This window comes from Cibotium barometz, chromosome 31, assembly GCF_041138505.1.
Source record: "Cibotium barometz isolate CiBa-2024 chromosome 31, ASM4113850v1, whole genome shotgun sequence".
NCBI lineage: Eukaryota > Viridiplantae > Streptophyta > Polypodiopsida > Cyatheales > Cibotiaceae > Cibotium > Cibotium barometz.
Window position 1 is genome coordinate 48835621 of NC_141076.1, and position 12231 is coordinate 48847851.

Sequence of the window (12231 nt, forward strand, 5' to 3'; positions counted from 1 at the left end):
ATAGCATGTAAAATGAATTGCCAAAATTGTGTTAAAAGAAAGGACATATTTTAAGACTTTAGATGGTCTCCAGATTATGAAGTGTAAGCTGAATATTTAAGAAGTATGAACCTTTAAATTGACTATTAATATTTGTTTCTCTAGTACGAGAAAGATAGAGTAACTTAATATATTTTTATTTAGAAAGATTGTATGTCAAACATGATATAAAAATTTCATGGTTCTTTCAAAGAGATTTTGTAGTGATGTTTAAATGTGAGAAGTTTTTCCTTTATTCTCAAATTGTTTAATAGAAGAAATGTGTGTAAACTTTTCTCTAAACTACATAATGTGACCTTGTATTATAATGCAAAAGTATAATGAGGTGGTTTTTAAAAAAATGAATTCCTTGTGCATTGACCATTCCTTAGAGATATTGTTTAAAAAAATTGAAAAGAACTATGAGGTGGTTTTTAAAAAATTGAATTCCTTGAGAACTGACCATTCCTTAGATATATTGTTTTGGGTTTATGTGTACCATGAGAGGTGGGGAGTAGTAATGATATTATGTGCAAAAAATGCCACAATTTTTCCATGTATTTAAGTGACTATCTCTCGCTCACACACACATGAAAAAAACACATATGAATGCATGCATGAATACCTATGTATACAATATTTTTGCTATTGTGATCAATTCCTTTGTAAGTGGAATGGGCATATCATGCTTGTGTGAAGACATACAAGCATGATATATAATACCTATGTATATAATATTTTTGCTTGCTATTGTGATCAATTCCTTTGTAAGTGGAATGGGCATATCATGCTTGTGTGAAGACATACATACATACAACCTGAATGCATGCATGCACACATACTTGTGTATATATATATACACATGATATAAATTATGATTAATTCCTTAATGAGTGTGTGAGTGTGCATGTGCATGTGCAAACGTGAATGCATGTGTGTGATTGTATTCATGGCACATAGTAGATACACATACATACATACATACATACATACATACATACATACATACATATATATATATATATATGGAGAGAAAGAGAGAGAGAGGATAGACTATTCCAAAATACATGACTAGAGGACTGTTAATTACCAACTTAGACACGATTAGAAGAGTTTAGGTTGATTTTTTGCAAGCTTTATCCTTCTTTGCTAGTTTGATCTGGAGATTTTATTCTTCTTTGCCAAGTTATTATGGTACTCTAGATTATGAAGTGTAAGCTGAATATTTAAGAAGTATGAACCTTTAAATTGACTATTAATATTTGTTTCTCTAGTACGAGAAAGATAGAGTAACTTAATATATTTTTATTTGGAAAGATTGTATGTCAAACATGATATAAAAATTTCATGGTTCTTTCAAAGAGATTTTGTAGTGATGTTTAAATGTGAGAAGTTTTTCCTTTATTCTCAAATTGTTTAATAGAAGAAATGTGTGTAAACTTTTCTCTTAACTACATAATGTGACCTTGTATTATAATGCAAAAGTATAATGAGGTGGTTTTTAAAAAAATGAATTCCTTGTGCATTGACCATTCCTTAGAGGTATTGTTTTAAAAATTTGAAAAGTACTATGAGGTGGTTTTTAAAAAATTGAATTCCTTGAGAACTGACCTTTCCTTAGATATATTGTTTTGGGTTTTTGTGTACCATGAGAGGTGGGGAGTAGTAATGATATTATGTGCAAAAAATGCCACAATTTTTCTATGTATTTAAGTGACTATCTCTCGCTCACACACACACACACGAAAAAAAACACATATGAATGCATGCATGATTACCTATGTATATAATATTTTTGCTTGCTATTGTGATCAATTCCTTTGTAAGTGGAATGGGCATATCATGCTTGTGTGAAGACATACATACATACAACCTGAATGCATGCATGCACACATACTTGTGTATATATATACACATGATATAAATTATGATTAATTCCTTAATGAGTGTGTGAGTGTGCATGTGCATGTGCAAACGTGAGTGCATGTGTGTGATTGTATTCATGGCACATAGAAGATACACATACATACATACATACATACATACACACACACACACACACACACACACACACATATATATATATATGGAGAGAAAGAGAGAGAGAGAGGATAGACTATTCCAAAATACGAGACTAGAGGATTGTTAATTACCAACTTAGACACGATTAGAAGAGTTTAGGTTGATTTTTTGCAAGCTTTATCCTTCTTTGCTAGTTTGATCTAGAGATTTTATTCTTCTTTGCCAAGTTATTATGGTAAGCTAACACATTAGCATTGTAAGCTGCTTATTATCCTGATTTTAGTTTAATTCTTAATTGCAAATATGGGGATGAGAGGCCTTTGGTCGCCTGAAGAAGATGACATGCTGAGAAGAAGTTTGCAAGACAACCATCAGCTTAATTTATCTTGGAGCGACATAGCTCGCAAAGCAGGTATTCCCTATATGCTAATGGAAACCTAGATAATTAATAAATAAATAAAACCATGATCTACTACTAATATTAATGATTGAATAATATCATGCCACTTAAATTCAAGCCTTTCATATATATATATATATATATATATATATATATATGTATATATATATGTATGTATGTATGTATGTATGTATGTATACAGGTTGCCTGAAGAAGATGACATGTTGAGAAGAAGTTTGTAGGACAGCCATCAGCTTAATTTATCATGGAGCAACATAGCTCGCAAAGCAGGTATTCCCTATGTGCTAATGGAAACCTAGATAATTAATAAATAAATAAAACCATGATCTACTACTAATATTAATGATTTAATAATATCATGCCACTTAAATTCAAGCCTTTCATATATATATATATATATATATATATATATATATGTATATATGTATATATTGACTGAAATTCTTTACATCAAAGTATCCAGAGCTTCTAACATCAAAATACCAAAGCCCTACATCTGTTCATACATCAATTTATAGTTCATATATATATATATATATATATATATATATATATATATATATATATATATATATATATATATATAAAACTTTTGATCCCCCAGAAAAATATTTCAAGCCTTTCATATTTTTTTATTGTAAGGGAGGCTATTTTCCTTGAGTATAATAATAACAACAACAACATTTATGATAGTGTATTATCAATTGCTTAGAGATATAACAATGACATGAAAATAATAAAAAATAGGATTGAAGTGCTGTGGGAAAGCTGTAGGAGGCAGTGGATGAATCATCTTAGGCCAGGCTTATGGAGAGATAAATTTTCCAACCACGAGATCATGCTTGTCTTACATTTTGAGCAATTATATAGTAATAGGCAAGAGTTTCACAAAGCTTCCACATGGCAATAATCTGGAGGTTTTGGAAGAGAGGAAGAGGTTTGAGGAGGTTAGTATAGAATTTGAATTTAGAGGTTTGAAAAGTCGTACTTTGCACGGTCAACCCACTAATGTCTTAACTTGCAAGTGTTTTCAGAGTCATCTCCTTGTGATGTCCTTAACAAAAATCAAAGATCTCAACCTTATCAAGGCAATCTTGCCCGTCCATCATCCCATCAATTCAATCTCCTCCGTCTCCCATCAATTCAATCTCCTCCGTCTCCCATCTTGGACGAACACGGTTGCTTATATATCTCCATTATACCATAGGAATGAGATCCCCCATGTAGGCTCCAATAATGTGTGAGAAAGAGCCATTTGATTCAATGAAGGAAACTCAAGGAAAGAGGGAAAGCCTCGCCACATGGGTCCATCATCACCCCGTTGGAAAAAGCTATGTAAGTCAAGTTTATGACTAGATGGTGAATAATTATTAAGGTTATGGTTAATCGTTATTGTTGCAACCTTCTTGAGCTAGCCCAACCCTGCCATTCCATAATAAAAGTAGATGGATTACCACCATTCCCATTGGGTGGTATGGGACACTACCATTCCATAATAAAAGCAAATGGATTACCATCATTTCCATTGGTGGGGAGGGTCGTGGTGGTATAGGACACTAGGGTCGTTGTGTTAAGGTTTGCATGCACTGGAGCCTTCAACCTTGGAGCTCTGAGCTTAAGGGTGATTTAGGGACTCTAGATCTACAATTGGATGGTGATCCTATCACCTCTAATTTGCATTAACTATATCTTTAACTTGCACTTAGGAAACCTTAGAGAGGCTTTGAGCACATCAAAGTATTAAAACAACCCTCTCTAACCATGGCCCTTCTAAAGGGTGGGTCGAAGTAGAAATCCTTGCATTTTTTTAAAAGGTCTTGTAAAGAGAGGTTCACCTAGCTACTACTCTAGGATCATGATAAGAATATGTGTCTACATATATATGTATTAATTTAATATGGCCAAATATTAAATTTTAAGTACATGATGATGAGTTTAATATACGGACTAATCTTTTGCATATTCATAATTGTGTTACAGTTCTTTTATTTGTTGACTACAAATAAAACAGGTGGGCTAAAATAGCTTCACATTTGGAAGGGAGAATAGACAATGATGTGAAAAACTTGTGGCACAGTCGTTTGATGAGAAGCAAGAGGCAGTCAAATATTGATCATAACTTCCAACAAAAAGAGGGCATCATCTAACGTAACACAAACACCATCTAAGAAAAGTAGTGAGTGCACTAGTAAGGACATTAACCTTCTTCAAACTGCATTTACACCTTTCTTTTCTCAAGATGACTTCATTGATATTCATGAGCTAGAAGGAAATGCCTCCAAACACACCCAATCACCACCCTTGCTACCAAAGTACTAGCACCATCATTCCTTTCAACATCATTTCCACTATTGTCATCTACTAGAAATAGTAACTTACCAAATGATATAACCCCCAAGAATCTCAATACTTGGAATTATGCAAGTGAGGTACATGGGTTTTCTACTAGCTCCGTTAATCTTGAGTTGACTGACATGTAATATTATACATTCAACTTAGATGCATGAATATTTACTCTATGACTACTTTAAAATGATACAAGAATAAATTGACACACATTGCAAGAAATCAATATTTTGTAAATAGTTCATGTAAACATTATTTACGTACGTAAAAATGAAATCAGTGTTAACCTCCAACGATGATTTTTTAGTTTAAAAGCCAAAGCATTTCAATGTAGTACTTATGATCACCTCATTAGATATAGCATTCTAAAAGACAACATAAGTACTCTTTGCAAATGTGCAAAGCCACAAAAGAAATAGCAACATGAGAAGGAAAGTTTTATCTTGAAAAATCTTACTAAGTTAGCAAAATACTTTAAAAATGAGTAAGGCAACACATAAGAAGTTCAAAAAGAAACCGACAATTATGTAAATTGATGATTTTGTCATTCTTTTGAGTGAAAGATTAAGTATTTTGAATGACTTGAAGATTATTGCTTCTTTGACATAGTGTCTATCATGTTATCATTACAATGGTGTTTGCTTGTTAACTGGTTGAAATTTATATCTCAAGTTTGAATACTAATACAATGCTACTATAGTAAATTGAAAAGAACATTACACCATTTCACTTTATCTTATTGCAAAAGCAGAATTATGGTCTCTCATGAATACACACAATGTTTGCCTTGATGTATGGGCGAACGAATGATGGATAACGAGCTATTAGTGTGCAATTTTTTTAGATGATATGTTTCATGGTCTGAACTATGTTTTAATTAATCTCGATCTATTAAAAATGTCGAGTACTTCAATGTTGATTTCTTGCACTCAAAGGGGGTGTAGGCCTCATCTACTCACACCCATAAGAAAAATTTTGAACCATTTAAATGCTTGAGAAACACAAAGAGAGTAGCTCTCTCCACAACTCAATACACGCTACACTATACAACCATGAAAAAAGGTTCCTAAAACAATAATAAACCATGGACAATCAACAACAATGGCAACTACAAGCTCTCTCTCTCTCTCTCTCTCTCTCTCTCTCTCTCTCTCTCTCTCTCTCTTAGGGAACCACCTCATAGTTTACAACATGGATCACCATGGATTAGAGAGGGAGATCTAGTCATGAGAGAGTTGCACTTGCTGAGAAGCAAGGGGGAGATATTCCTTGAGCATATCCTTTCCTACTTGAGACAGAAAGTAGATGATTGTTAGATGATTATGATGCTTTAAATTTCAAGCCCTACCTTGGGGTGGCCATGCACATGCCCTAACCCAAGGTGGGTAAGTATAAGGAATGGAGATGAGTACCAACTAGAGATGTGATGCTAACTTTGAGATAAAGGGAGATTAGGGTCACCAGTTTTGGCAACCAAGAAGGTCGAGAAAACGTCAAATGGTGTAGGAAACTCAGCTTTCCATCCATAGAAACTACCCATCTTCCAAGCAATTCAACATAAAAAACAATTATAAAAATCACCATAATATTAAAAAAAAGAGACTATACAAGTATCACATGTATGCACAACCTATGTACAGAAGGCATAGTGAAGATGTTTCCATCTTTGATTGCTTGTATACTTCAACAACACTCTTCATATCCTTCTATATCTACAGATTTGATAAGGTATCTGAAAGGTGTCGCCACCTTTTATCCTTTTATGTCTAGAAGGCATAGTGAAGATGTTTCCATCTTTGATTACTTGCTACTTCAATAACACTCTTCATATCCTTCTATAGATTTGATAAGATATTCGAAAGGTATCGCCACCTTTTATCCTTGAAGAAATCTACAAATCCAAAAGGAATATTTAATTCATTAGGCATCTACAAATCTTTTATGATCTCCTTACCTTTCTCTAGCATGTACCCCCCATAGGTCTTATTCTTCATATACATGGACAACCTGGCCGCACCACCAAACATAGTTGATGTGTTGGAATCTTTTGACTTGGTTGTGATCATCATGTGTATAATGACTTTCTTCCTAATTTTTATGAAAAATAGAATTAAAATATAGTTCTTCCATTTCCCATTCAAAAGTAGACAAGAATATGAGGGCATAATACATTACCTCTCAGGGGCAAGAGCAACATAGTATGTGCAATTTATCCTTTTTTAGATGGATAACTCCCTTTGTACCCTAATCATAATTGAATAGAAAATGAAAGAAGCCATCTCCATTGATAGGGTTAGCAATGTCTTGCATCTTATATACACTTATATGCACAATCACCAAAGTGTAGCTCCACACCTTTGACCACCTCGGAGTACGTCTCTATGTACTTCTCAAGAGAGAATGTCTTTCTATCTAATTTATTTTTTCATGCCCTTGGAAAAGTTTTCCTATAAGGTAAGACTTACTATATATGATGTTCTTCCACTTATAGTATCGCTTGTATTTCCAAGAAATATATACTGAAGTCAAGTATCATAGAAACATTTTCCTTTAACCATATGTCTTCTCAAATCCAACCATACCATGCTCTGATCATGTTATTTCCCCATCAAGAAACCTTTACCCTTGAAGTCCTACCACTAATTGTCCAATTTAGCCTTAGATTAATCATACACAAATCCCTTTTGGGCTGCCATTTCCTTGCCAATCCCCCTTTCTGACATACAAGTATTGGTCATCTAAGATTTACATAGAGATAAAAAAATTAAGCACTTAATTACAAATATCCCTTTGAGTTAAAACTAGACCAAAGGATTCCACTTCGCTGGGGGACAACCTCATTTGGGAACAAGCCTACATAGTGGAGTGGCAAGTGGCTCTATGGTGCACACATCTCGCAATAGCTGAAGTTGGATTTCCTTTCCCAAGAATTATTGATGACTCTTTTCTTTCTCTTTTTCCTTCTCCCCACCTTCCTTCTCTCCATCACCCAATTCACCTTGCTCTCCCCTCACCTTGGGCTTCATTATCTTGATGAGTTTATTCCTTAGCCTCTCTATAATGACACATTCTTTAAAGAAATGTTTTTTAAAAATGTGATGTTGGCCTGATGACATAATGAAGAAGAATAAAATACTGTGCCATTTTTGTAGAAAACTTGCTTATTGCATTACCACTTGTAATTTCTATGTACACTAAATGAGTGATGCTAGAGTGCCAAGTAACCTACTCCACATGATCTACCAAAGCCTTGTTGTACCTCCCTCATATAAAAGTAGTCACTTTCAATCAATGGAATCAAGCAAGCTGTCAAGCCTCTTTACGAGTACAAGTCTTAATCTTGTAACCTAATTATGCTTGAGTCTAAAGCTTAATTAGTTTAGTTTATTTGTCATTATGATTGTTCTTAGGTGTCATCCATCCTAGCTTAGCTTTGCACTAATTTTAACTTAGCTTAGCTTAGCTTATCACCATCTCCATGGGAGCTTGGGTCCTCAAGCTTTAACATGGTATCAAGCTAGTCTCTTGCTCCCTATAGCTTAGCATTCACCTCCTTTAGCTCTCACTACACTAATCTCAAATTATTAAACACTAATAAAGCTTGTTAATCACTCTTATCACAAGCCTTATCTACACTCCACCTTGTGGGCTGAAATTTACACATCTTGGTTCTCCTTATGATGGTAAACATCCATTACCCTTGAAACTTTGGGAGATTCACAAGAAATCCTAGGCATCAACTCTCATCCAAGGAATTGATGAAATTCAGCTCGTATAGCTCAGGATAGCATTGCCCTCAAAATTGAATTTTTTGACCATTTGACCTCTACATAAAGAATTGACCTAAATGATTTTAGGCACACTTAGGGCATGTCATAAGATGTCTACAATTCAAATCTCAGGTTTTTTCATCCACTGGTTGGGCCACAACAAGCAAAAAGATAGCCACCCGAGTTTCACTATTTACGCCAATTTGAGATAATCTTGAGCTGATTTATGGGCTCCATCCGAAGCTACTTAACATGTACAAACACCCATGTGGTAAAAGCCCCTTTAATCTCTTCTTTCTCTAACTCAATTTGATCCTCCGAATTTGAAACTTGTTAAACACTTGTTTAAGCCTCTAATTATTATCATTAAGCCTCTAATTGTTAAACACTTGTTTAAGCCTCTAATTATTATCATTAAGTATGATTAGCAAAAATCAAGTTTACACTGCAAGTTGTAAGAGGTAGACATTTTTGGATAGTAGTACTCAATAATACCCATCATTAAGCATGGAGAATGCAGAGGTCATCACTACGTGCAGTAGGGATGGTTTTTTTACATGGCAAAGCAAGACCATGTACTTGCTTATGCGTAAGGGACTTTGGCACCTAACTAAGGATGAGTGGAGGTTGAGCCACTTCAAAAAAACAAAGCATTGGACCTTATTGCTCAAAACCTTGGTGATGATGTGATTAGTCACATTACGGGCAATCAAGGATGCCAAATTGGCATGGCAAGAGTGCTTAACAAGATTTTTGACACCAACTTAAAGAGATCAAAGATCAACCTTCTCATGTAGTTTTACAAGCTCAACAAGAAGGGCACTGAGACCATGGCACAACACATCAGCAAGTTAAAAGGTATCAAGCCACAAGTTAGTCATGCTTTGAAGAAAGCTATTTAAAAAAAAAGATGAATCTATTATTGTGCTGCTAAAGTGTGTTGAAAAACAACCATATGAATCACTTGTTGTTGCTACACTTAAAATTGTGCCCAACACTAAAATTCAAGATATAAAATCATCTTTGCTTTAACATGAATCAAAATTTAAGGATAAAGAACCATTCAAATCACATTCAAGTAAGCAAGCACTCTATGCAAAGGGTGGGAGATTTCAAAGGACAAATCAATCAACACCTCAATTTCCAAGATGATATCTGATTCATTATGAAAAACTTGCTCACAGAAAGAATGAATGTCACAAAAAAGATAAACCAAAGCTTGTTTGTGACTATTGTGAAGAAATTGGTCACCTAGAAGAAGATTACTATCACAAAAACAAGTAGGCAAACTACATTAAGATCAAAGACTTTCCAGCAGAAGATGTGCTCTTCTAGAGAAAGAACAATTGTATTTTTCACCCCTCTTGTCTCTAGAAAAAATGTGACATAATCAGCCTCTGAGGCCATATAATGCACTCTAGTTGAAATTCATAACCGAAGTAGCTATAGTGCCAAAGTAGCACAAGCGAAAAAGTATCCCAGCACAAGGGGAGAGAGAGTAAGACTAAAAGCCTAAAAATTATACCCAATCTAGCATCAAGGGGGGACGTTGAAATGAGTGATGCTAGAGTGCCAAATCACCTAGTTAAAGTTATTTGACATGAGCTATCAAAGCCTTGTTCTACCTCCCTCATATAAAATGGGTCACTTTCAATCAATGGAATCAAGCAAGTTCTCAAGCCTCTTTATCAATACAAGTCTTAATCTTGTAAACTAATTGTGCTCGATTCTAAAGCTTAATTAGTTTATTTTATTTATCATTATGATTTTTCTTAGGTATCATCCACCCTAGCTTATCTTAGCACTAATCTTAGCTTAACTTAGCTTGTCATCATCTCCATGGGAGCTTGGATCCTCAAGCTTTAACACACTATGTGAATCCTCCTTTGTAAAGTATGAAAAGGTTAATGGTGCATATTGGTGAGACCATGAATGTAATGTGCATCGTGGAACTTCAAAGAGAAAGATGGATAAAACTAGACAACTAATTGTAAATGTGATCAATGTTGATAAAAGTAAAGGACCTATGAAGCTATAAATGGTTGTGGTAAAGGAATTTCTGATGAACTTTTTGATGAGGGAGGAAAGTGAAGTAGGCATATAATTCACTCTGATGGGAGATGTTAACCTTTAAAATTTCCTCATAGAGAATCAGAGGTAGATCTTATTAACAATTTACCACCACATTTAGCAAGATGGTTGGACTTTAATAAACTTTAACATTGTGTGTAACACCCACATTGATTATCAAGTTTAGGAGGTTTTTCACACAAGAGAACAAGGAAAAATTGTTAGTGGAAGATAGATTTAAAATCTTGTTAGTATTGAGAAAAAAATCAATGTATTCATTTTTACATGGAAGCCACTTTGTATGTAGTCACTCGATCCTCCCGCCCCTTAGAGGGATGTCTACACACACTAGGGTAGGCTAATTCACCACACTAGCCTGGGCCCTCAGAACTAGGTAGCATCATAATCACTCGCCTCAATTAGCGAACCTCATTCTCCCAATGGTATGAGGGATACCATGGGCCAACTCCGGGCCTTACTAATGTCTCCGTCATCCGGCTATACAAGCACAAGAATGGGGCAGTGTCAAAGGCAGGGAGAAGTTGTACCTGTATCTTAATTTAACCAAGATAACAATCCATTTACTCAACTAAACCATAGGACTAGAATCCATGTTACCTTCTTAAGAAAACAATTCTTTACATAAAGATTTTAGCATTTCAACTTGAGATTGCGATAAGACATTCTTTATTAAGGTATATGCTGTTGTTTAAAAGAATACAAACTTTAACTAGTAAATCAATCAAATAGATCACTATTAACAATTAATAGAGAAGTCGGGGCCATACCTCAACCCCTAAGAATGATATATAATTGAAAAACAAAATATATATATATACCTTATAAAAATTTATCGTTTATCATTGTCTTTGCTTGTTAATAAGAGTTTCAGAACTTGATATATGAGAATAGAGAGTCTTCTAATACCTTCTCTTATGATTGAAATCATTCGATCATCCCCAAGCTTTATCTCCTCTTACTCATACTCTGACTTTTCTCTCTTTTGAAGCTTCGCCTATGGCAAAATAGCCTTCTCTTGCAGGGCTACAGCATACTATTCTTTCTTTAAAAGAAAAGCTATGGAGTTTTGGTGTCTTCCTCCAAAAGACCATAGAAATCATATAACCAGTCAAAAGAACTTGAAGGCATCTAGTCTACAAGCCAACATGGGTAGAATAGGCAAAAATATCTGTATATAGTCACAAACGTGCCATCTTTAGAAACGCATTGCTTTTTCACATTTTTAGTGTGCATGGACTCTAAATATGTAAAATTACTCTAAATACAACCTCCTATCACCTAAATTCGAATTTTTATTTTTGGAGATACTTATCTCTTGATAGAGCTATTCTTGTCTTCTTGTTTCTTTTAGGATTTTTTGGAGCTAATATTTTTATTCTAACACTTTCCTAATGTTTCTAGCCTTATTGTCTCACTCTTCTCTAAGTGCACTCTCTTTCCTTCTTGAAATCTATATTAAAAGAGACACATTCATGGCTTGGGAGGGACCTTACAATCTCCCCCACTTAAAAGATTCAAGATATCCTCATCTCATGAGCTAGGATAGTATCTAAGTAAATCCTC